This window comes from Phallusia mammillata, chromosome 5, assembly GCF_965637545.1.
Source record: "Phallusia mammillata chromosome 5, kaPhaMamm4.hap1.1, whole genome shotgun sequence".
Taxonomy (NCBI): Eukaryota; Metazoa; Chordata; class Ascidiacea; order Phlebobranchia; family Ascidiidae; genus Phallusia; species Phallusia mammillata.
Window position 1 is genome coordinate 1 of NC_137256.1, and position 22,670 is coordinate 22,670.

Below are 22,670 nucleotides of genomic sequence, written 5' to 3' on the forward strand. Positions count from 1 at the left end.
CTAACCTAACCCTAACCTAACCCTAACCAACCCCTAACCCTAACCCTAACCCTAACCCTAACCCTAACCCTACCCTAACCCTAACCCTAACCCTAACCCTAACCCTAACCCTAACCCTAACCCTAACCCTAACCCTAACCCTAACCCTAACCCTAACCCTAACCCTAACCCTAACCCTAACCCTAACCCTAACCCTAACCCTAACCCTAACCCTAACCCTAACCCTAACCCTAACCCTAACCCTAACCCTAACCCTAACCCTAACCCTAACCCTAACCCTAACCCTAACCCTAACCCTAACCCTAACCCTAACCCTAACCCTAACCCTAACCCTAACCCTAACCCTAACCCTAACCCTAACCCTAACCCTAACCCTAACCCTAACCCTAACCCTAACCCTAACCCTAACCCTAACCCTAACCCTAACCCTAACCCTAACCCTAACCCTAACCCTAACCCTAACCCTAACCCTAACCCTAACCCTAACCCTAACCCTAACCCTAACCCTAACCCTAACCCTAACCCTAACCCTAACCCTAACCCTAACCCTAACCCTAACCCTAACCCTAACCCTAACCCTAACCCTAACCCTAACCCTAACCCTAACCCTAACCCTAACCCTAACCCTAACCCTAACCCTAACCCTAACCCTAACCCTAACCCTAACCCTAACCCTAACCCTAACCCTAACCCTAACCCTAACCCTAACCCTAACCCTAACCCTAACCCTAACCCTAACCCTAACCCTAACCCTAACCCTAACCCTAACCCTAACCCTAACCCTAACCCTAACCCTAACCCTAACCCTAACCCTAACCCTAACCCTAACCCTAACCCTAACCCTAACCCTAACCCTAACCCTAACCCTAACCCTAACCCTAACCCTAACCCTAACCCTAACCCTAACCCTAACCCTAACCCTAACCCTAACCCTAACCCTAACCCTAACCCTAACCCTAACCCTAACCCTAACCCTAACCCTAACCCTAACCCTAACCCTAACCCTAACCCTAACCCTAACCCTAACCCTAACCCTAACCCTAACCCTAACCCTAACCCTAACCCTAACCCTAACCCTAACCCTAACCCTAACCCTAACCCTAACCCTAACCCTAACCCTAACCCTAACCCTAACCCTAACCCTAACCCTAACCCTAACCCTAACCCTAACCCTAACCCTAACCCTAACCCTAACCCTAACCCTAACCCTAACCCTAACCCTAACCCTAACCCTAACCCTAACCCTAACCCTAACCCTAACCCTAACCCTAACCCTAACCCTAACCCTAACCCTAACCCTAACCCTAACCCTAACCCTAACCCTAACCCTAACCCTAACCCTAACCCTAACCCTAACCCTAACCCTAACCCTAACCCTAACCCTAACCCTAACCCTAACCCTAACCCTAACCCTAACCCTAACCCTAACCCTAACCCTAACCCTAACCCTAACCCTAACCCTAACCCTAACCCTAACCCTAACCCTAACCCTAACCCTAACCCTAACCCTAACCCTAACCCTAACCCTAACCCTAACCCTAACCCTAACCCTAACCCTAACCCTAACCCTAACCCTAACCCTAACCCTAACCCTAACCCTAACCCTAACCCTAACCCTAACCCTAACCCTAACCCTAACCCTAACCCTAACCCTAACCCTAACCCTAACCCTAACCCTAACCCTAACCCTAACCCTAACCCTAACCCTAACCCTAACCCTAACCCTAACCCTAACCCTAACCCTAACCCTAACCCTAACCCTAACCCTAACCCTAACCCTAACCCTAACCCTAACCCTAACCCTAACCCTAACCCTAACCCTAACCCTAACCCTAACCCTAACCCTAACCCTAACCCTAACCCTAACCCTAACCCTAACCCTAACCCTAACCCTAACCCTAACCCTAACCCTAACCCTAACCCTAACCCTAACCCTAACCCTAACCCTAACCCTAACCCTAACCCTAACCCTAACCCTAACCCTAACCCTAACCCTAACCCTAACCCTAACCCTAACCCTAACCCTAACCCTAACCCTAACCCTAACCCTAACCCTAACCCTAACCCTAACCCTAACCCTAACCCTAACCCTAACCCTAACCCTAACCCTAACCCTAACCCTAACCCTAACCCTAACCCTAACCCTAACCCTAACCCTAACCCTAACCCTAACCCTAACCCTAACCCTAACCCTAACCCTAACCCTAACCCTAACCCCATACTTTTTAATCATTCGACTCTAATTCCGCAATTTAGTTTCCCCAAATTTCGTAATTTTGATCTTTTTTCCGTTAGTTCCGAAATGTCTGCACGAGCTGCCCCGGACCTATCCCGACAGCCTCAGCCGTGCCCAGGCTTTCCCACACCTACTCAGACCAACCCGGACCTGCACAGCCCTGCCCCCAACACTGTGCAAGCTGTCTCCGCTCTGCCTATTAATTTTATCTATTTCGATGTCACGAGACGAAATTTACATGCTTTTTAATCATTCGACTCTCATTCCGCAATTCCGCAATTTGGTTTCCCCAATTTCCAAAATTGCGCAATTTTTATCTTTTTCCGTTAGTTCCGAAATGTCCGCACCAGCTGCCCCGGCCGTGTCCCGACAGCCTCAGCCGTGCCCAGGCTTTCCTACACCTGCCCAGACCTGCCCGATTATGTACGGATCTGCCCAGACCATCCCGGATTTGCACAGCCCTGCCCAACATTGTGCAAGCTGTCTCCGCTCTGCCTATTACTTTTAGCTATTTCGATGTCACGAGACGAAATTTACATGCTTTTTAATCATTCGACTCTCATTCCGCAATTCCGCAATTTGGTTTCCCCAATTTCCAAAATTGCGCAATTTTTATCTTTTTCCGTTAGTTCCGAAATGTCCGCACCAGCTGCCCCGGCCGTGTCCCGACAGCCTCAGCCGTGCCCAGGCTTTCCTACACCTGCCCAGACCTGCCCGATTATGTACGGATCTGCCCAGACCATCCCGGATTTGCACAGCCCTGCCCAACATTGTGCAAGCTGTCTCCGCTCTGCCTATTACTTTTAGCTATTTCGATGTCACGAGACGAAATTTACATGCTTTTTAATCATTCGACTCTCATTCCGCAATTCCGCAATTTGGTTTCCCCAATTTCCAAAATTGCGCAATTTTTATCTTTTTCCGTTAGTTCCGAAATGTCCGCACCAGCTGCCCCGGCCGTGTCCCGACAGCCTCAGCCGTGCCCAGGCTTTCCTACACCTGCCCAGACCTGCCCGATTATGTACGGATCTGCCCAGACCATCCCGGATTTGCACAGCCCTGCCCAACATTGTGCAAGCTGTCTCCGCTCTGCCTATTACTTTTAGCTATTTCGATGTCACGAGACGAAATTTTCATGCTTTTTAATCATTCGACTCTCATTCCGCAATTTCGCAACTTGGTTTCCCCAATTTCCAAAATTCCGCAATTTTGATCTTTTTTCCGTTAGTTCCGAAATGTCTGCACCAGCTGCCCCGGCCCTATCCCGGCAGCCTCAGCCGTTCCCAGACTTTCCTACACCTGCCCAGACTTTCCTACACCTGTCCAGATCTGCCCAGACCAGCCCGGACTTGCACAGCTCTGCCCAAACACTGTGCAAGCTGTCTCCGCTCTGCCTATTACTTTTGGCATTTCCGATGTCACGAGACGAAATTTACATGTTTTTCAATCTTTCGTTGCTTATTCCGGAATTTCGCAACTTAGTTTCCCCAACTTCCAAAATTCCGCAATTTTGATCTTTTTTCCGTCAATTCCGAAATGTCTGCACTAGCTGCCAAGGCGGCCTCAGCCCTGCCCAGACTTCCCAAGTCCTGCCCAGCCCTGCCCAGACTTGCCAAGTCCTGCCCAGCCCTGCCCCAACACTGTGCAAGCTGTCTCCGCTCTCCCCATTACTTTTAGCAATTCCGATGTCACGAGACTAACTTTACATGTTTTTCAATCATTCGTCTCATATTCCGTAATTTTGCTACTTGGTTTCCCCATTTTCCAAAATTCCGCACTTTTGATCATTTTCCGCTCTGTTCCGAAATGTCTGCATCAGCTGTCCCATGCCCTGTTCAGCCCTGTCCCGGCGGCCCCAGTCCTGCCCAGGTCTGCTCGTACGTGCCCAGACCTGTCCAGGCTTGCTTAGACCTGCCCCAACAAATTTTAATATTGTTGAACTCGAACACACCGACCAAAAATGTAATTTAAAATGTTTACAATCGACATTACCCAACTTACTTTTCCCATTTTCTGTTGTCAAACCTAGCTGAAATAAGATAGCAGCACAATAACATCGCTATTGGAAAACAGATGTCGCACAAATGTTGTTTCTTATTTTTTGTAAAAGACACTAATAAAGCAGACAAAATAAAAAAGTACAAACACACAGTGCACATTAACAATATGTTTAAATGGTAAAATCAGGGATAAACAAAGACTGAACGGATTTTATTGTGTATTTATACACAATGCTTCATACATCTAAAGAATTCATTTGCTTTTAAAAATCTCCTGTAGCCTCTTTCGATTGCCTCAAGCATTTTCTACTTTCGGAAAAATGAAAGGCAATCATAGCATCAGTAGGTCGCTTCTTATAATTTGGCATTGTGCTGGTTGTTGCCTGCAGGTCTCCTACAAATAACAAAAACATAAATACAAAAGTGCGGACAAAGTAGTTTAGAAGTACTTTTGTTTAATCCACAAGTGCAATCTTCTAAAGATGTGAAAATAAATGCTAGTTTTGATCAGAATTCTTTCTCTGCAGTACTCTGACAGCATATTGTTTGAGTCCAAGCCTTACAAACATAACACACACACAGTAGGTTTATTACAAATATGGAGCATAAATCATTTCATTTACATACCTGTGGGCTGTGGTGTTGTGTATAAATCCATTGGATATTTAGTGTTCTTTTTATATAGGTATCGGTAAATTTCTCTCCAAAGCAAGTTTCTCTCCAACTAGATTTTCTTGTTAAACTTGATTTCTTTAGTTGATATTGGTCAATCAAAGGATTATACAATCATGATAGTTTAAAGTGCATAATTCACAGATTGTTGCAGAAACATCAACCAGTACTTAAGTGTATGTAAACAACATCCATGGACATATGTATTTCGTAAGCAACATCCAAAATACTAATACAACATAGTTCCAAATTTCTAAACCCTTATGGCATATTTGCAGTTTTCTTTTTTAGAAATTTTGCATCAATGACATTTACTGCCCAAACTAAGTTAATATGAATTGACTCTTTTCTGACCCCTTTGTTTCCCGGAAAGCTATTGTTACTTACATTATTAGTTTGTTTTGTATCCCGCTGTTGTTCTGCATTTCAGTCGAGTTCGAAGTCTTTTTGCCGATTTAAAAATAAAACCTTGCATATTACTTCACTTCTATTTATTATTAAAAAAGGAGGGCTTCAAGTCTAGTGATTTTTTCAAAATAGTTTATACTAATCAACCAATCTAGAAATATCCCTTAGTTTTGCACTATCACTACACCAAAAATCGCATGCATTCGTCCGAAAAAATAGAACATGTTTTATTTGTTAGGATGGCCTTGCGTTAACGTCCGTTTTCGGAAAAAACGCATGGTTCGCATTCTGTATATACACGTCGACGGAAGGCGAAGGACCGAAATTTACGCGTGTGTACGCATGACGGACGAAAACGGACCGAAACGGATCCTGTGTATAGCCACCCCCTCTCAACACACAAAAAAACTATGTTATTTCGAAACTTCGTTTGCGAACATGCTTTATTTCGTTAATGTCAGTTGTCACATTTACCTTTGACTTAACTTTTAATTTTTCTGTTCAGCGCCAAACGTATCCCTTTACGTGCATTGTTCATTTGAATCTTTTCATCTACAGGTGGTAATGCACGATTTGACTTCACTCAAACCTTCCTGTAGGTGTTTGATATGCGTCATTGGTAAACAGGCGGTTTGCTTACAACCCAAATGTCTATCCTTTTACCCTTTTCTAATTCCACCCAGCATTTTCTGCTGATACAAGTACCTCATAGTTAATTTTCTGCACAATGAACTAAGGTTAACAGATTAACAAATTCACCCAGTCTCGGCTAATATACAATTCTGCCCATTAAACCACCGCTTTGGACATTATTTAGGAATAAATGGGCATTTTTTACTTAAACACGATTCCCCACCCCTCACAACGCCCAAAAAACTATGTTATTTCGAAACCTCAGTTTGTGGACATGGCTTTGTTTCGTTAATGTCAGTTGTTACATTTACTTTTCACTTACTTTTTTATTTTTTCTGTTCAGCGCCAAGCGTATCCTTTTAAGTGCTGTGTTCATTTCAATTATTTCATCTTCATGCGGTAATGCATGAGTTTGACTTCACTCAAACCTTCCTGCAGGTTTCTGATATGTGTCATTGGTAAATAAATGATGCTGCACAAAACAGTCGCCGTCGTGCTCTTGTGTGAAACATCGTACAGCATTCTTACAGCTCTAAAGAAATTATAAAATGACAAAAAGCTTGAAAGAAATGAGTCAATGAAACAGGTGCATCAACGCACATATAATCCAATTGAACCCACTTTAGGGTGCAATCCACCAATAGTGCTGATTGAACGATTTGCAAACAAACGTATGCACATGCGACGGTTTGAAAATAGACAATAGTTTACTCTCAAACCATTACAGGGAGCATACACAAAATAAATGACATCATTGTATTACTAACAATATCGTTGTTACCACTCCTTAGTATGGCAATAAACATTTTTATCATACCTCATACAATGTGCTTTGCGGTCTGGTTCCTTTGTTTGCATTAAATCGACGACCGGCGTGTTCTCTTTCCTAAGCAGCTCGGTTTGGAGACGCTGTCGATAATTGCTTCAAACCTTCATCACCTGAAAACATGCAATAGACAATTCAACGTTACCCAAAACGATGTCTTGAACATAACAGACAAACCTTTCTTTTCCATCAAAACACTAGCTATTCCGTACCGACAAGATCAAATTTAATTGTTATTTCACATTTTGTTTCTCCTAATCTCCAATCTTCCGCAGCTTTGTCAATTTTCCCGGATATTTCAAAATGTTTTAAAATATGCAATTTTATGTGCAAAAGTTACTCAGACGGGTAGCTTACATCTTAAACCTCCATCTCTTCACCCCTTTTCTAATTCCACCCAGCGTTCTTTGCTTTTACAAGTACCTCAAACCAAGTTTTCTGCTCAATGAACTAAGCTTATAGTAGTAACAAATTCGCTCAGTCGATTCGTTTTTCAAAATTGTGCGTTTGGACGAGGTTGTAGTTTATAAAGTTTCCAGCAAAACCGGTAACTTGCACACTATAGTTTGAAAATACAAGACAAGAGTTTGCTGTTATGCAAATGCAAGGATGCACACAAAATACAAAGCCTCAATATTTTACTTGCAATATTGCAGTTCCCACTGATTAGCCATGCAGTAGTCCCTTTCATCATACCTGATACAATGTGTTTTTGCGGTCTGACTTTATAGTTTGCATGCCATCGACGAACAGCGTGCTTTTCGTTACTAAGCAGCTCGGTTTGCAAACGCAGATGTTGATTGCTTCATACCTTTATAACCTTAAAAATGTAATCGATAAATAAATGTTACCCAAAACAATGTCTTAAACATAACAGACCATCTATTTTAACTATTCCGACGCTACACGACTAAATTTACATGTTTTGTAATTGTTTGTCCCATATTCCGAAATTTTGCAACTTGCTTTCCCTAATTTCCAAACTTCCGCAATTTTGATCATTTTTCCGTCTATTCCGAAATGTCACAGAACGTGCAATTATATGTGTATAAGTCAGTCAGACGGTTTGCTTACATCCCAAGCCTCTATGCTTTGACCCTTTTCTAATTCCACCCAGCATTTTCTGCTGGTACGAGTATGTGAAACTTAATTTTCTGTTCAATGAACTATGGTTATACGGGTGACAAATTCACCCAGTCCACGTAAATACACAACTCTGCCCATAAAACCATTGCTTTGGACTATATCTAGTAACAAATGTGCATGTGTCACTTAAACACGACTCCCCACACCTTTAAACGCTCAAAAAACTGTGCTATTTCGACACCTCAGTTTGTGGACATGGTTTTGTTTCGGTAATGTCAGTTGTCACACTTACTTTTGACTTACGTTTTCCTATTTTTCTGTTCAGCGCCAACCGTATCCTTTTAAATGTTGTGTTGAGTTGAAACTTTTCATCTTCATGCGGAAATGCACGAGTTTGACTTCACACAAACCTTCCTGCAGGTTTCTGATATGCGGCATTGGTAAATGGATAATCTTCCACTAAAGAGTCGCCGTCGTACACCGTTCTTACAGCTGAAAAGAAGCACTAAAATGAGAATAGGGTCAAAAAAAATATGTCAATGAAAGACGTGTATCCCATAAATGTACCCATATATTCCACCGAAGCCCCCTTTAGGATCATAAGATGTAATTTAGTAAAACCGACAGTGTAAACTCTTTAACCCTTTTGGGCAGAGTTGTATATTTACCTGGACTGGGCGATCTTGTTACTACTTTAAACTTAGTTCCTAAGCAGAAATTTGGGATTGCGAGGGTTTTATAAGCAAATAATTCAGGGGGGAATTAGAAAAGTGTCAAGTGATAGAGGTTTGGGATAAATGACGTCTGCTTGAGTAACTTTGGAAACAGGGTACCAGCGTTACATAAACACGAAATCCCCCCCAAAAAAAAGATATTTCAAAACCCCAGTTTGTCGAGATGGCTTTGTTTCTTTAACACCAATTGTCACCATCATCTTTGACTTTTTTTTTGTTCCGTGTATTGCTTCATGTAATGTTTTGAACATACCAGACAATCATTGTTGTCAGAACACTAGCTATTCCGATGCCACAAGTTTAAATTTACATGTTTTTTAATTACTCATTCAATTTTCCGCAATTTCGATAATATTTCCGTATGTTCCGAAATGTCGTAAAACGTACAATTATGTGTGTATAAGAAACTCAGACAGATGTCATTTATTCCAAATCTCTATAGCGTGACTCTTTTCCAATTCCCCCAGAATTATTTGCTTGCAAAACCACAAGCGTTACTTAAACACGACCCACCCCATACAACTTAGATATTTCAAATTCTCTGATTGTCGAGATGGCTTCGTTTCATTAACACCAATTGCCACCATTATCTTTGACTTACTTTTTTATTTTTTGTTCTGCACCATGTGTATTGCTTGATGTACGGTGTTCATTCAATTTTTTTTGGTTTTGGGTAGACATTATCGAGTTCGGCTTCCCATAGGTTTCAGATATGTGTCGTTAGTAAATGGATGATGCTTGACAAAACAGATTCTGTCATGTCCTAGTGCAGTGGTTCTAAAACTATTTTCCTTGCTGCACCCCTTTCAAATCACCAACCAATTTTCGCACCCCCTTTCAAATCACCAACCAATTTTCGCTCCCCCTTCTGTAATTGCTTAAATAGAATAGACCTAACCAACCTTAATGATTCAGCATCCCCGCACCCCCTAGGAACAGTTCCCGCACCCCTTGGGGGTGCGTGCACCCCTGGTTAAGAACCCCTGTCCTAGTGGGAAACATCGTACAGCGCTCTTACAGCTGAAAAGAAACAACCAAAGTCAATGAGAGACTTGTATCAACACATTTAATATAACTGAACCCCAATTTGTGCGCGGTTAGGTGCCGCTAAGAATGTAATAACATGACTTGCAGATTAAGTGGTTTGCAACCAAAGTATGCACACAGGACGACAATTTGAAAATGCTAGACCGGGGTTCACTGTCATATATCCACTCGTTAGTATGGCAATCAACATAATGAACCTAACCTGATTTATTGTGCTTTGTGTTCTGGCTCCACAGTTTGCATTCAACCGACAAATAGTGTGTTTCTCTTTCCTAAGAAGCTCAGCTTGCTAACGCTGCCGATGATTGCTTGAAGCCTTCATAACCTAAACAAATTAAATTGATAAATAAATGTTCCCTAAAACAATGTTTTGAACATACCAGACAATCATTGTTGTCAGAACACTAGCTTTCCCGATGCCACAAGACCCAATTTTCTTTTTTTAATTACTCATTAAATTTTCCGCAATTTCGATAATTTTTCCGTATGTTCCGAAATGTCGTAAAACGTACAATTACGTGTGTATAAGCTACTCAAGTAGATGTCATTTATCCCAAACCTCTATCCCCTGAGACTTTCTAATTCCCCCAAGAATTATTTGCTTACAAAACCCTCGCAATCACAAATTTCTGCTTGAAGAACTAAGTTTAAAGTAGTATCAATATCGCCCAGTCCAGTTAAATATACAACTCTGCCCATTAAACCATCGCTTTGGACTGTAACTTGGAAACGACGTACAAGCGTTACCTAAACACGACCCACTCCCAAAAAATAAGATATTTCAAAACCCCTGTTTGTCGAGATGGCTTTGTTTCGTTAACACCAATTGCCACCATTATCTTTGACTTACTTTTTGTTCTGCACCATGTGTATTGCTTGATGTACGGTGTTCATTCGAATCTTTTCGTTTTCGGGTAGACATTATCGAGTTCGGCTTCCCACAGGTTTCTGATATGCGTCATTAGTAAATGGATGATGCTCGACAAAACAGATTCTGTCGTGTCCTAGTGGGAAACATCGTACAGCGCTCTTACAGCTGAAAACAAATAACAAAATGTCAACAGGCTTGAAAGAAATAAATCGATGAGAGACTTGTGTCAAAACACATGTAATACCACTGTACCTTATTTTGTGCGCAATTAGGTGCCGCTAATAGTGTATTATAATAACATGACTTGCAGATTAAATGGTTTGCAACCAAAGTATGCACACATGACGAGAGTTTGAAAATGCCAGAAAAGAGTTTACTGTCATATCATTACAAGGATGTACACAAAATAAATAGTATCAAAGTATTACTGACAATATCGCTGTACCACTCGTTAGTATGGCAATCAACATATTGAACCTAACCTGATGTATTGTGCTTTGTGTTCTGGCTCCATAGTTTGCACTCAACCGTCGAACAGTGTGTTTCTCTTTCCTAAGAAGCTCAGGTTGCTAACGCTGCCGATGATTGCTTGAAGCCTTAATAACCTAAACAAATGTCATCTATAAATAAATATTACCTAAAACAATGTTTCGAACATAACAGACAATCATTGTTGTCAGAACACTAGCTATCCCGATGCCACAAGTTTAAATTGATATGTTTTTTAATTACACATTTAATTTTCCGCAATTTCGATAATTTTTCCGTATGTTCCGAAATGTCGTAAAACGTACAATTATGTGTGTAGAAGTTACTCAGACAGATGTCATTTATTCCAAACCTCTATCCCGTGACTCTTTTCTAATTCCCCCAAGAATTATTTGCTTGCAAAACCCTCGCAATTCCAAATTTCTGCTTCAAAAACCAAGTTTAAAGTAGTAACAAGATCGCCCAGCCCAGTTAAATATACAACTCTGCCCATTAAACCATCGCTTTGGCCCAAATTTTGGAGACAAGCTTCTTAAGCACGAACGGCCCATAAAACTTAGATATTTTAAATCCTCTGTTTGTCGAGATGGCTTCGTTTCATTAACACCAATTGTCACCATTATCATTGACTTACTTTTTTTTGTTGTTCTGCAGCATGTGTATTGCTTCAAGTGCGGTGTTCATACGAATCTTTTCGTTTTCGGGTCAATATCGAGTTCGGCTTCCCACAGGTTTCAGATATGCGTCGTTGCTAAATGGATGATGCTTGACAAAACAGATTCTCTCATGTCCTAGTGGGAAACATCGTACAGCGCTTATACAACTGAAAACAAATAACAAAATATCAACAGGCTTGAAAGAAATGAGTCAATGAGAGACTTCTATCCACACACATGTAATACAACTGAACCCCAATTTGTGCGCAGTTAGGTGCCGCTAAGAATGCAATAACATGACTTGCAGATTAAATGGTTTGCAACCAAAGTATGCACACACGACGACAGTTTGAAAATTCTAGACAGGGGTTTACTGTCATACCATTTCAAGAATGTACACAAAATAAATAGCATCAATGTAGTACTGACAATATCGCTGTACCACTCGTCAGTATGGCAATCAACATGTTGAACCTAACCTGATTTATTGTGCTTTGTGTTCGGCTCCATAGTTTGCACTCAACCGTCGAACAGTGTGTTTCTCTTTCCTAAGAAGCTCAGGTTGCTAACGCTGCCGATGATTGGTTGAAGCCTTCATAACCTAAACAAATGTCATCTATAAATAAATATTACCTAAAACAATGTTTTGAATATAACAGACAATCATTGTAGTCAGAACACTAGCTATCCTGATGCAACAAATTTAAATTGATATGTTTTTTAATTACACATTTAATTTTCCGCAATTTCGATAATTTTTCGTATGTTCCGAAATGTCGTAAAACGTACAATTATGTGTGTATAAGTTACACAGACAGATGTCATTTATTCCAAACCTCTATCCCGTGACCCTTTTCTAATTTCCCCAGAATTATTTACTTGCAAAACCCTCGCAATTCCAAATTTCTGCTTCAAAAACCAAGTTTAAAGTAGTAACAAGATCGCCCAGTCCAGTTAAATATACAACTCTGCCCATGAAACCATCGCTTTGGACTATAACTTGGAGACAAGCTGCTTAAGCAAGAACCCCCCATAAAACTTAGATATTTCAAATCCTCTGTTTGTCGAGATGGTTTTGTTTCGTTAACTCCAATTGTCACCATTATCTTTGACTTACTTTTTTTTGTTGTTCTGCACCATGTGTATTGCTTCAAGAGCGGTGTTCATACGAATGTTTTCATTTTCGGGTAGACATTATCGAGTTCGGCTTACCACACGTTTCAGATATGCGTCGTTAGTAAATGGATGATGCTTGACAAAACAGATTCTCTCATGTCCTAGTGGGAAACATCGTACAGCGCTTATACAACTGAAAACAAATAACAAAATATCAACGGACTTGAAAGAAATGAGTCAATGAGAGACTTCTATCCACACACATGTAATACAACTGAACCCCAATTTGTGCGCAGTTAGGTGCCGCTAAGAATGCAATAACATGACTTGCAGATTACATGGTTTGCAACCAAAGTATGCACACATGACGGCAGTTTGAAAATTCTAGACAGGGGTTTACTATCATGCCATTGCAAGAATGTACACAAAATAAATAGCATCAATGTAGTACTGACAGTATCGCTGTACCACTCGTCAGTATGGCAATCAACATATTGAACCTAACCTGATTTAATGTGCTTTGTGTTCGGCTCCATAGTTTGCATTCAACCGACAAATAGTGTGTTTCTTTTTCCTAAGAAGCTCAGCTTGCTAACGCTGCCGATGATTGCTTGAAGCCTTTATAACCTAAACAAATCGAATTGATAAATAAATGTTCCCTGAAACAATGTTTCGAACATACCAGACAATCATTGTTGTCAGAACACTAGCTGTCCCGATGCCACAAGACCAAATTTCCTTTTTTTAATTACTCATTCAATTTTTCGCAATTTCGATAATTATTGCGTATGTTCCGAAATGTCGTAAAACGTACAATTATGTCTGTATAAGTTTCTCAAGTAGATGTCATTTATCCCAAACTTCTATCCCATGGCACTTTCTAATTTCCCCAAGAATTATTTGCTTACAAAACCCTCGCAATCACAAATTTCTGCTTAAAGAACTAAGTTTAAAGTAGTAACAAGATCGCCCAGTCCAGTTAAATATACAACTCTGCCCATTAAACCATCGCTTTGGACTATAACTTGGAAACGATGTACAAGCGTTACTTCAACACGACCCACCACATAATGCTTAGATGTTTCAAAACCCCTGTTTGTCGAGATGGCTCTGTTTCATTAACACCAATTGCCACCATTATCTTTGACTTACTTTTTTATTTTTTTGTTCTGCACCATGTGTATTCTTTCAAGTGCGGTATTCATTCGAATCTTTTCGTTTTCGGGTAGACATTATCGAGTTCGGCTTCCCACAGGTTTCTGATATGCGTCGTTTTCGTTTTCGGGTAGACATTATCGAGTTCGGCTTCCCACAGGTTTCTGATATGCGTCGTCAACTGACTTGAAGCAAATAAGTCAATGGGAGACTTCTATCCACACACATGTAATACAACCGAACCCTAATTTGTGGGCAGTTAAGTGCCGCTAAGAATGAAATAACATGACTTGCAGATTAAATGGTTTGCAACCAAAGTATGCACACACAACGGCAGTTTGAAAATTCTAGACAGGGGTTTACTGTCATACCATTGCAAGAATGTACACAAAATAAATAGCATCAATGTAGTACTGACAATATCGCTGTAACACTCGTCAGTATGGCAATCAACATATTGAACCTAACTTGATTTATTGTGCTTTGTGTTCGGCTCCATAGCTTGCATTCAACCGACAAATAGTGTGTTTCTCTTTCCTAAGGAGCTCAGCTTGCTAACGCTGCAGATGATTGCTTGAAGCCTTTATAACCTAAAAAAATCGAATTGATAAATAAATGTTGCCTAAAACAATGTTTTGAACATACCAGATAATTATGGTTGTCAGAACACTAGCTATCCCGATGCCACAAGTTTAAATTTACATGTTTTTTAATTACTCATTCAATTTTCCGCAATTTCGATAACATTTCCGTATGTTCCGAAATGTCATAAAGCGTACAATTATGTGTGTATAAGTTACTCAGACAAATGTCATTTATTCCAAACCTCTATCCCGTGACCCTTTTCTAATTCCTGCAGAATTATTTACTTGCAAAACCCCTGCAATCCCAAACTTCTGCTTAAAAAAAAAAACTTAAAGTAGTAACAAGATCGCCCAGCCAAGTTATATATACAACTCTGCCCATTAAACCATCGCTTTGGACTATAACTTGGAAACGAGGTACAAGCGTTACTTGAACACGACCCACCCTCAGAAAAACTGAGATATTTCAAATTCTCTGTTTGTCGAGATTGCTTTGTTTCATTAACACCAATTGTCACCATTATCTTTGACATACTTTTTTATTTTTTTGTTCTGCACCATGTGTATTGCTTGATGTACGGTGTTCATTCGAATCTTTTCGTTTTCGGGTAGATATTATCGAGTTCGGCTTCCCACTGGTTTCTGATATGCGTCGTTAGTAAATGGATGATGCTCAACAAAACAGATTCTGTCGTTTCCTAGTGGGAAACATCGTACAGTGCTCTTACAGCTGAAAACAAATAACAAAATGTCAACGGACTTGAAAGAAATAAATCGATGAGAGACTTGTGTTAAAACACATGTAATACAACTGAACCCTAATTTGTGCGCAATTAGGTGCCGCTAATAGTGTATTATAATAACATAACTTGCAGATTAAATGGTTTGCAACCAAAGTATGCACACACGACGACAGTATGAAAATGCTAGACATGAGTTTACTGTCACATCATTACAAGGATGTACACAAAATAAATAATATCAAAGTATTACTGACAATATCGGTATACCCCTCGTTAGTATGGCAATCAACATATTGAACCTAACCTGATTTATTGTGCTTCGTGTTCTGGCTCCATAGTTTGCACTCAACCGTCGAACAGTGTGTTTCTCTTTCCTAAGAAGCTCAGCTTGCTAACGCTGCCGATGATTGCTTGAACCCTTCATAACCTAAACAAATTAAATTGATAAACAAATGTTCGCTAAAACAATGTTTTTAACATACCAGACAATCATTGTTGTCAGAACACTAGCTATCCCGATGCCACAAGTTTAAATTTACATGTTTTTCAATTACACATTTAATTTTCCGCAATTACGATAATTTTTCCGTATGTTCCGAAATGTCGTAAAACGTACAATTACGTGTGCACAAGTTACTCAAGTAGATGTCATTTATCCCAAACCTCTATCCCTTGAGACTTTCTAATTCCTCCAAGAATTATTTGCTTACAAAACCCTCGCAATCACAAATTTCTGCTTAAAGAAGTAAGTTTAAAGTGGTAACAAGATCGCCCAGTCCAGTTAAATATACAACTCTGCCCATCAAACCATCGCTTTGGCCCATGATTTGGAAACAAGCTGCTTAAGCACGAACCACCCAAAAAACTTAGATATTTAAAATCCTCTGTTTGTCGAGATGGCTTCGTTTCGTTAACACCAATTGTCACCATTATTATTGACTTCCCTTTTTAATTTTCTATTCTACACCATGTGTATTCCTTCAAGTGCAGTGTTCATTCGAATCTTTTCGTTTTCGGGTAGACATTATCGAATTCGGCTTCCCACAGGTTTCTGATATGCGTCGTTAGTAAATGGATGATGCTCGACAAAACAGATTCTGTCGTGTCCTAGTGGGAAACATCGTACAGTGCTCTTACAGCTGAAAACAAATAACAAAATATCAACAGGCTTGAAAGAAATAAATCGATGAGAGACTTGTGTCAAAACACATGTAATACAACTGAACCCTAATTTGTGCGCAATTAGGTGCCGCTAATAGTGTATTATAATAACATGACTTGCAGATTAAATGGTTTGCAACCAAAGTATGCACATACGACGACAGTTTGAAAATGCTAGACAAGAGTTTACTGTCATATCATTACAAGGATGTACACAAAATAAATAGCATCAAAGTATTACAGACAATATCGCTGTACCACTCGTTAGTATGGCAATCAACATATTGAACCTAACCTGATTTATTGTGCTTTGTGTTCTGGCTCCATAGTTTGCACTCAACCGTCGAACACTGTGTTTCTATTTCCTAAGAAGCCCAGGTTGCTAACGCTGCAGATGATTGCTTGATGCGTTCATCACCTAAACAAATTAAATTGATAAATAAATGTTCCCTGAAACAATGTTTTGAACATACCAGACAAACATGGTTGTCAGAACACTAGCTATCCCGATGCCACAAGACCAAATTTCCTTTTTTTAATTACTCATTTAATTTTTCGCAATTTCGATAACATTTCCGTATGTTCCGAAATGTCGTAAAACGAACAATTATGTGTGTATAAGTTACTCAGACAGATGTCATTTATCCCAAACCTCTATCCCGTGACCCTTTTCTAATTCCCCCAGAATTATTTACTTGCAAAACCCTCGCAATCCCAAACTTCTGCTTAAAGAACCAAACTTAAAGTAGTAACAAGATCGCCCAGTCCAGTTAACTATAGAACTCTTCATCGCTTTGGACTATAACTTGGAAACAAGGTACAAGCGTTACTTAAATACGACCCACCAAAAAAAATAAGATATTTCAAAACCACTGTTTGTCGAGATGGCTTTATTTTGTTAAAACCAATTGTCACCATTATTATTGACTTACTTTTTTATTTTTTGTTCTGCACCATGTGTATTGCTTCAAGTGCGGTGTTTATACGAATCTTTTCGTTTTCGGGTAGGCGTTATCGAATTTGGCTTCCCACAGGTTTCTGATATGCGTCGTTAGTAAATGGATGATGCTTGACAAAACAGATTCTGTCGTCTCTTAGTGGGAAACATCGTACAGTGCTCTTACAGCTGAAAAGAAATAACAAAATGTCAACGGACTTGAAACAAATAAGTCAATAGGAGACTTCTTTCCACACACATGTAATACAACTGAACCCTAATTTGTGCGCAGTTAGGTGCCGCTAAGAATGCAATAACATGACTTGCAGATTAAATGTTTGCAACCAAGGTGTGCACACACGACGGCAGTTTGAAAATGCTAGACAGGGGTTTACTGTCATAACATTGCAAGAATGTACACAAAATAAATAGCATCAATGTAGTACTGACAATATCGCTGTAACACTCGTCAGTATGGCAATCAACATATTGAACCTAACCTGATTTATTGTGCTTTGTGTTCGGTTCCATAGTTTGCATTAAACCGACAAATAGTGTGTTTCTCTTTCCTAAGAAGCTCAGCTTGCTAACGCTGCAGATGATTGCTTGAAGCCTTTATAACCTAAACAAATCGAATTGATAAATAAAAGTTCCCTGAAACAATGTTTTGAACATACCAGATAATCATGGTTGTCAGAACACAAGCTGTTCCGATGCCAGAAGCTTAATATTACATGTTTTTTAATTACTCATTCAATTTTCCGCAATTTCGATAATATTTCCGTATGTTCCGAAATGTCGTAAAACGTACAATTATGCGTGTAGAAGTTACTTAGACAGATGTCATTTATTCCAAACCGCTATCCCATTGACTCTTTTCTAATTCCTCCAGAATTATTTGCTTGCAAAACCCCTGCAATCACAAACTTCTGTTTAAAGAAATAAACTTAAAGTAGTAACAAGATCGCCCAGCTAAGTTATATATACAACTCTGCCTATTAAACCATCGCTTTGGACTATAACTTGGAAACGAGGTACAAGCGTTACTTAAACACGACCCACCCCATAAAACTTAGATATTTCAAATTCTCTGTTTGTCGAGATGGCTTTGCTTCATTAACAGCAATTGCCACCGTTATCTTTGACTTACTTTCTTATTTTTTTTGTTTTGCACCATGTGTATTCCTTCAAGTGCGGTGTTCATACGAATCTTTTTGTTTTCGGGTAGACATTATCGAGTTCGGCTTCCCACTGGTTTCTGATATGCGTCGTTAGTAAATGGATGATGCTCAACAAAACAGATTCTGTCGTTTCCTAGTGGGAAACATCGTACAGTGCTCTTACTGCTGAAAACAAATAACAAAATGTCAACGGACTTGAAAGAAATAAATCGATGAGAGACTTGTGTTAAAACACATGTAATACAACTGAACCCTAATTTGTGCGCAATTAGGTGCCGCTAATAGTGTATTATAATAACATGACTTGCAGAATAAATGGTTTGCAACCAAAGTATGCACACACGACGACAGTATGAAAATGCTAGACAAGAGTTTACTGTCACATCATTACAAGGATGTACACAAAATAAATAGCATCAATGTAGTACTGACAATATCGCTGTACCACTCGTTAGTATGGCAATCAACATATTGAACCTAACCTGATTTATTGTGCTTCGTGTTCTGGCTCCATGGTTTGCACTCAACCGTCGAACAGTGTGTTTCTCTTCCCTAAGAAGCTCAGCTTGCTAACGCTGCCGATGATTGCTTGAAGCCTTCATAACCTAAACAAATTAAATGGATAAATAAATAAAAACAATGTTTTTGACATACCAGATAATCATGGTTGTCAGAACACTAGCTATTCCGATGCCACAAGTTTAAATTTACATGTTTTTTAATTACTCATTCAATTTTCCGCAATTACGATAACATTTCCGTATGTTCCGAAATGTCATAAAACTCAAAATTATGTGTTTATAAGTTACTCAGACAGATGTCATTTATTCCAAACCTCTATCCCGTGACCCTTTTCTAATTCCCCCAAGAATTATTTGCTTGCAAAACCCTCGCAATCCCAAACTTCTGCTTAAAGAAATCAACTTAAAGTAGTAACAAGATCGCCCAGCCAAGTTATATATACAACTCTGCCCATTAAACCATCGCTTTGGACCATAACTTTGAAACGAGGTACAAGCGTTACTTAAACACGACATACCCCATAAAACTTAGATATTTCAAATTCTCTGTTTGTCGAGATGGCTTTGTTTCATTAACACCAATTGCAACCGTTATCTTTGACTTACTTTCTTATTTTTTTGTTTCGCACCATGTGTATTCCTTCAAGTGCGGTGTTCATACGAATCTTTTTGTTTTCGGGTAGACATTATCGAGTTCGGCTTCCCAAAAGGTTTCTGATATGCGTCGTTAGTAAATGGATGATGCTCGACAAAAGAGATTCTGTCGTTTCCTAGTGGGAAACATCGTACAGTGCTCTTACAGCTGAAAAGAAATAACAAAATGTCAACGGACTTGAAAGAAATAAATCGATGAGAGACTTGTGTTAAAACACATGTAATACAACTGAACCCTAATTTGTGCGCAATTAGGTGCCGCTAATAGTGTATTATAATAACATGACTTGCAGATTAAATGGTTTGCAACCAAAGTATGCACATACGACGACAGTTTGAAAATGCTAGACAAGAGTTTACTGTCATATCATTACAAGGATGTACACAAAATAAATAGCATCAAAGTATTACAGACAATATCGCTGTACCGCTCGTTAGTATGGCAATCAACATATTGAACCTAACCTGATTTATTGTGCTTTGTGTTCTGGCTCCATAGTTTGCACTCAACCGTCGAACAGTGTGTTTCTCTTCCCTAAGAAGCTCAGCTTGCTAACGCTGCCGATGATTGCTTGAAGCCTTCATAACCTAAACAAATTAAATTGATAAATAAATGTTCCCTAAAACAATGTTTTGAACATACCAGACAATCATTGTTGTCAGAACACAAGCTATCCCGATGCCACAAGTTTAAATTTACATGTTTTTCAATTACACATTTAATTTTCCGCAATTACGATAATTTTTCCGTATGTTCCGAAATGTCGTAAAACGTACAATTACGTGTGTATAAGTTACTCAAGTAGATGTCATTTATCCCAAACCTCTATCCCTTGAGACTTTCTAATTCCTCCAAGAATTATTTGCTTACAAAACCCTCGCAATCACAAATTTCTGCTTAAAGAAGTAAGTTTAATGTGGTAACAAGATCGCCCAGTCCAGTTAAATATACAACTCTGCCCATCAAACCATCGCTTTGGCCCATGATTTGGAAACAAGCTGCTTAAGCACGAACCACCCAAAAAACTTAGATATTTAAAATCCTCTGTTTGTCGAGATGGCTTCGTTTCGTTAACACCAATTGTCACCATTATTATTGACTTCCCTTTTTATTTTTCTATTCTACACCATGTGTATTCCTTCAAGTGCAGTGTTCATTCGAATCTTTTCGTTTTCGGGTAGACATTAACGAATTCGGCTTCCCACAGGTTTCTGATATGCGTCGTTAGTAAATGGATGATGCTCGACAAAACAGATTCTGTCGTGTCCTAGTGGGAAACATCGTACAGTGCTCTTACAGCTGAAAACAAATAACAAAATATCAACAGGCTTGAAAGAAAGAAATCGATGAGAGACTTGTGTCAAAACACATGTAATACAACTGAACCCTAATTTGTGCGCAATTAGGTGCCGCTAATAGTGTATTATAATAACATGACTTGCAGATTAAATGGTTTGCAACCAAAGTATGCACATACGACGACAGTTTGAAAATGCTAGACAAGAGTTTACTGTCATATCATTACAAGGATGTACACAAAATAAATAGCATCAAAGTATTACAGACAATATCGCTGTACCACTCGTTAGTATGGCAATCAACATATTGAACCTAACCTGATTTATTGTGCTTTGTGTTCTGGCTCCATAGTTTGCACTCAACCGTCGAACAGTGTGTTTCTCTTTCCTAAGAAGCTCAGCTTGCTAACGCTGCAGATGATTGCTTGAAGCCTTTATAACCTAAACAAATCGAATTGATAAATAAATGTTCCCTGAAACAATGTTTTGAACATACCAGATAATCATGGTTGTCAGAACACAAGCTGTTCCGATGCCACAAGCTTAATATTACATGTTTTTTTAATTACTCATTCAATTTTCCGCAATTTCGATAATATTTCCGTATGTTCCGAAATGTCGTAAAACGTACAATTATGCGTGTAGAAGTTACTCAGACAGATGTCATTTATTCCAAACCTCTATCCCGTGACCCTTTTCTAATTCCCCCAAGAATTATTTGCTTGCAAAACCCTCGCAATCCCAAACTTCTGCTTAAAGAAATCAACTTAAAGTAGTAACAAGATCGCCCAGCCAAGTTATATATACAACTCTGCCCATTAAACCATCGCTTTGGACCATAACTTGGAAACGAGGTACAAGCGTTACTTAAACACGACATACCCCATAAAACTTAGATATTTCAAATTCTCTGTTTGTCGAGATGGCTTTGTTTCATTAACACCAATTGCAACCGTTATCTTTGACTTACTTTCTTATTTTTTTGTTTCGCACCATGTGTATTCCTTCAAGTGCGGTGTTCATACGAATCTTTTTGTTTTCGGGTAGACATTATCGAGTTCGGCTTCCCAAAAGGTTTCTGATATGCGTCGTTAGTAAATGGATGATGCTCGACAAAAGAGATTCTGTCGTTTCCTAGTGGGAAACATCGTACAGTGCTCTTACAGCTGAAAAGAAATAACAAAATGTCAACGGACTTGAAAGAAATAAATCGATGAGAGACTTGTGTTAAAACACATGTAATACAACTGAACCCTAATTTGTGCGCAATTAGGTGCCGCTAATAGTGTATTATAATAACATGACTTGCAGATTAAATGGTTTGCAACCAAAGTATGCACATACGACGACAGTTTGAAAATGCTAGACAAGAGTTTACTGTCATATCATTACAAGGATGTACACAAAATAAATAGCATCAAAGTATTACAGACAATATCGCTGTACCGCTCGTTAGTATGGCAATCAACATATTGAACCTAACCTGATTTATTGTGCTTTGTGTTCTGGCTCCATAGTTTGCACTCAACCGTCGAACAGTGTGTTTCTCTTCCCTAAGAAGCTCAGCTTGCTAACGCTGCCGATGATTGCTTGAAGCCTTCATAACCTAAACAAATTAAATTGATAAATAAATGTTCCCTAAAACAATGTTTTGAACATAC

The 22,670-nt window shown here is 39.4% G+C and overlaps 2 long non-coding RNA genes across 2 annotated transcripts; both read right to left on the bottom strand.

The window, feature by feature from the left end:
* Positions 1–4,318: 4,318 nt before the first annotated feature.
* On the bottom strand, positions 4,319–15,677 carry LOC145229881 (uncharacterized). The gene is made up of 20 exons (XR_013860500.1): positions 15,561–15,677; positions 15,049–15,243; positions 14,398–14,519; positions 13,927–14,114; positions 13,280–13,401; positions 12,776–12,967; positions 12,138–12,259; positions 11,637–11,825; positions 10,996–11,118; positions 10,493–10,678; positions 9,845–9,967; positions 9,498–9,615; positions 8,165–8,353; positions 7,418–7,595; positions 7,133–7,334; positions 6,767–6,888; positions 6,272–6,481; positions 5,791–5,909; positions 4,864–5,351; positions 4,319–4,630 (listed from the first exon to the last, which is right to left on the bottom strand). It is a non-coding gene; the product is annotated as an uncharacterized LOC145229881 (long non-coding RNA).
* A 647-nt stretch (positions 15,678–16,324) lies between these two features.
* On the bottom strand, positions 16,325–21,297 carry LOC145229882 (uncharacterized). Its single transcript, XR_013860501.1, has 8 exons — positions 20,176–21,297; positions 19,663–19,858; positions 19,018–19,140; positions 18,505–18,700; positions 17,855–17,976; positions 17,350–17,543; positions 16,713–16,835; positions 16,325–16,395 (listed from the first exon to the last, which is right to left on the bottom strand). It is a non-coding gene; the product is annotated as an uncharacterized LOC145229882 (long non-coding RNA).
* Between the last annotated feature and the right edge of the window lie 1,373 nt (positions 21,298–22,670).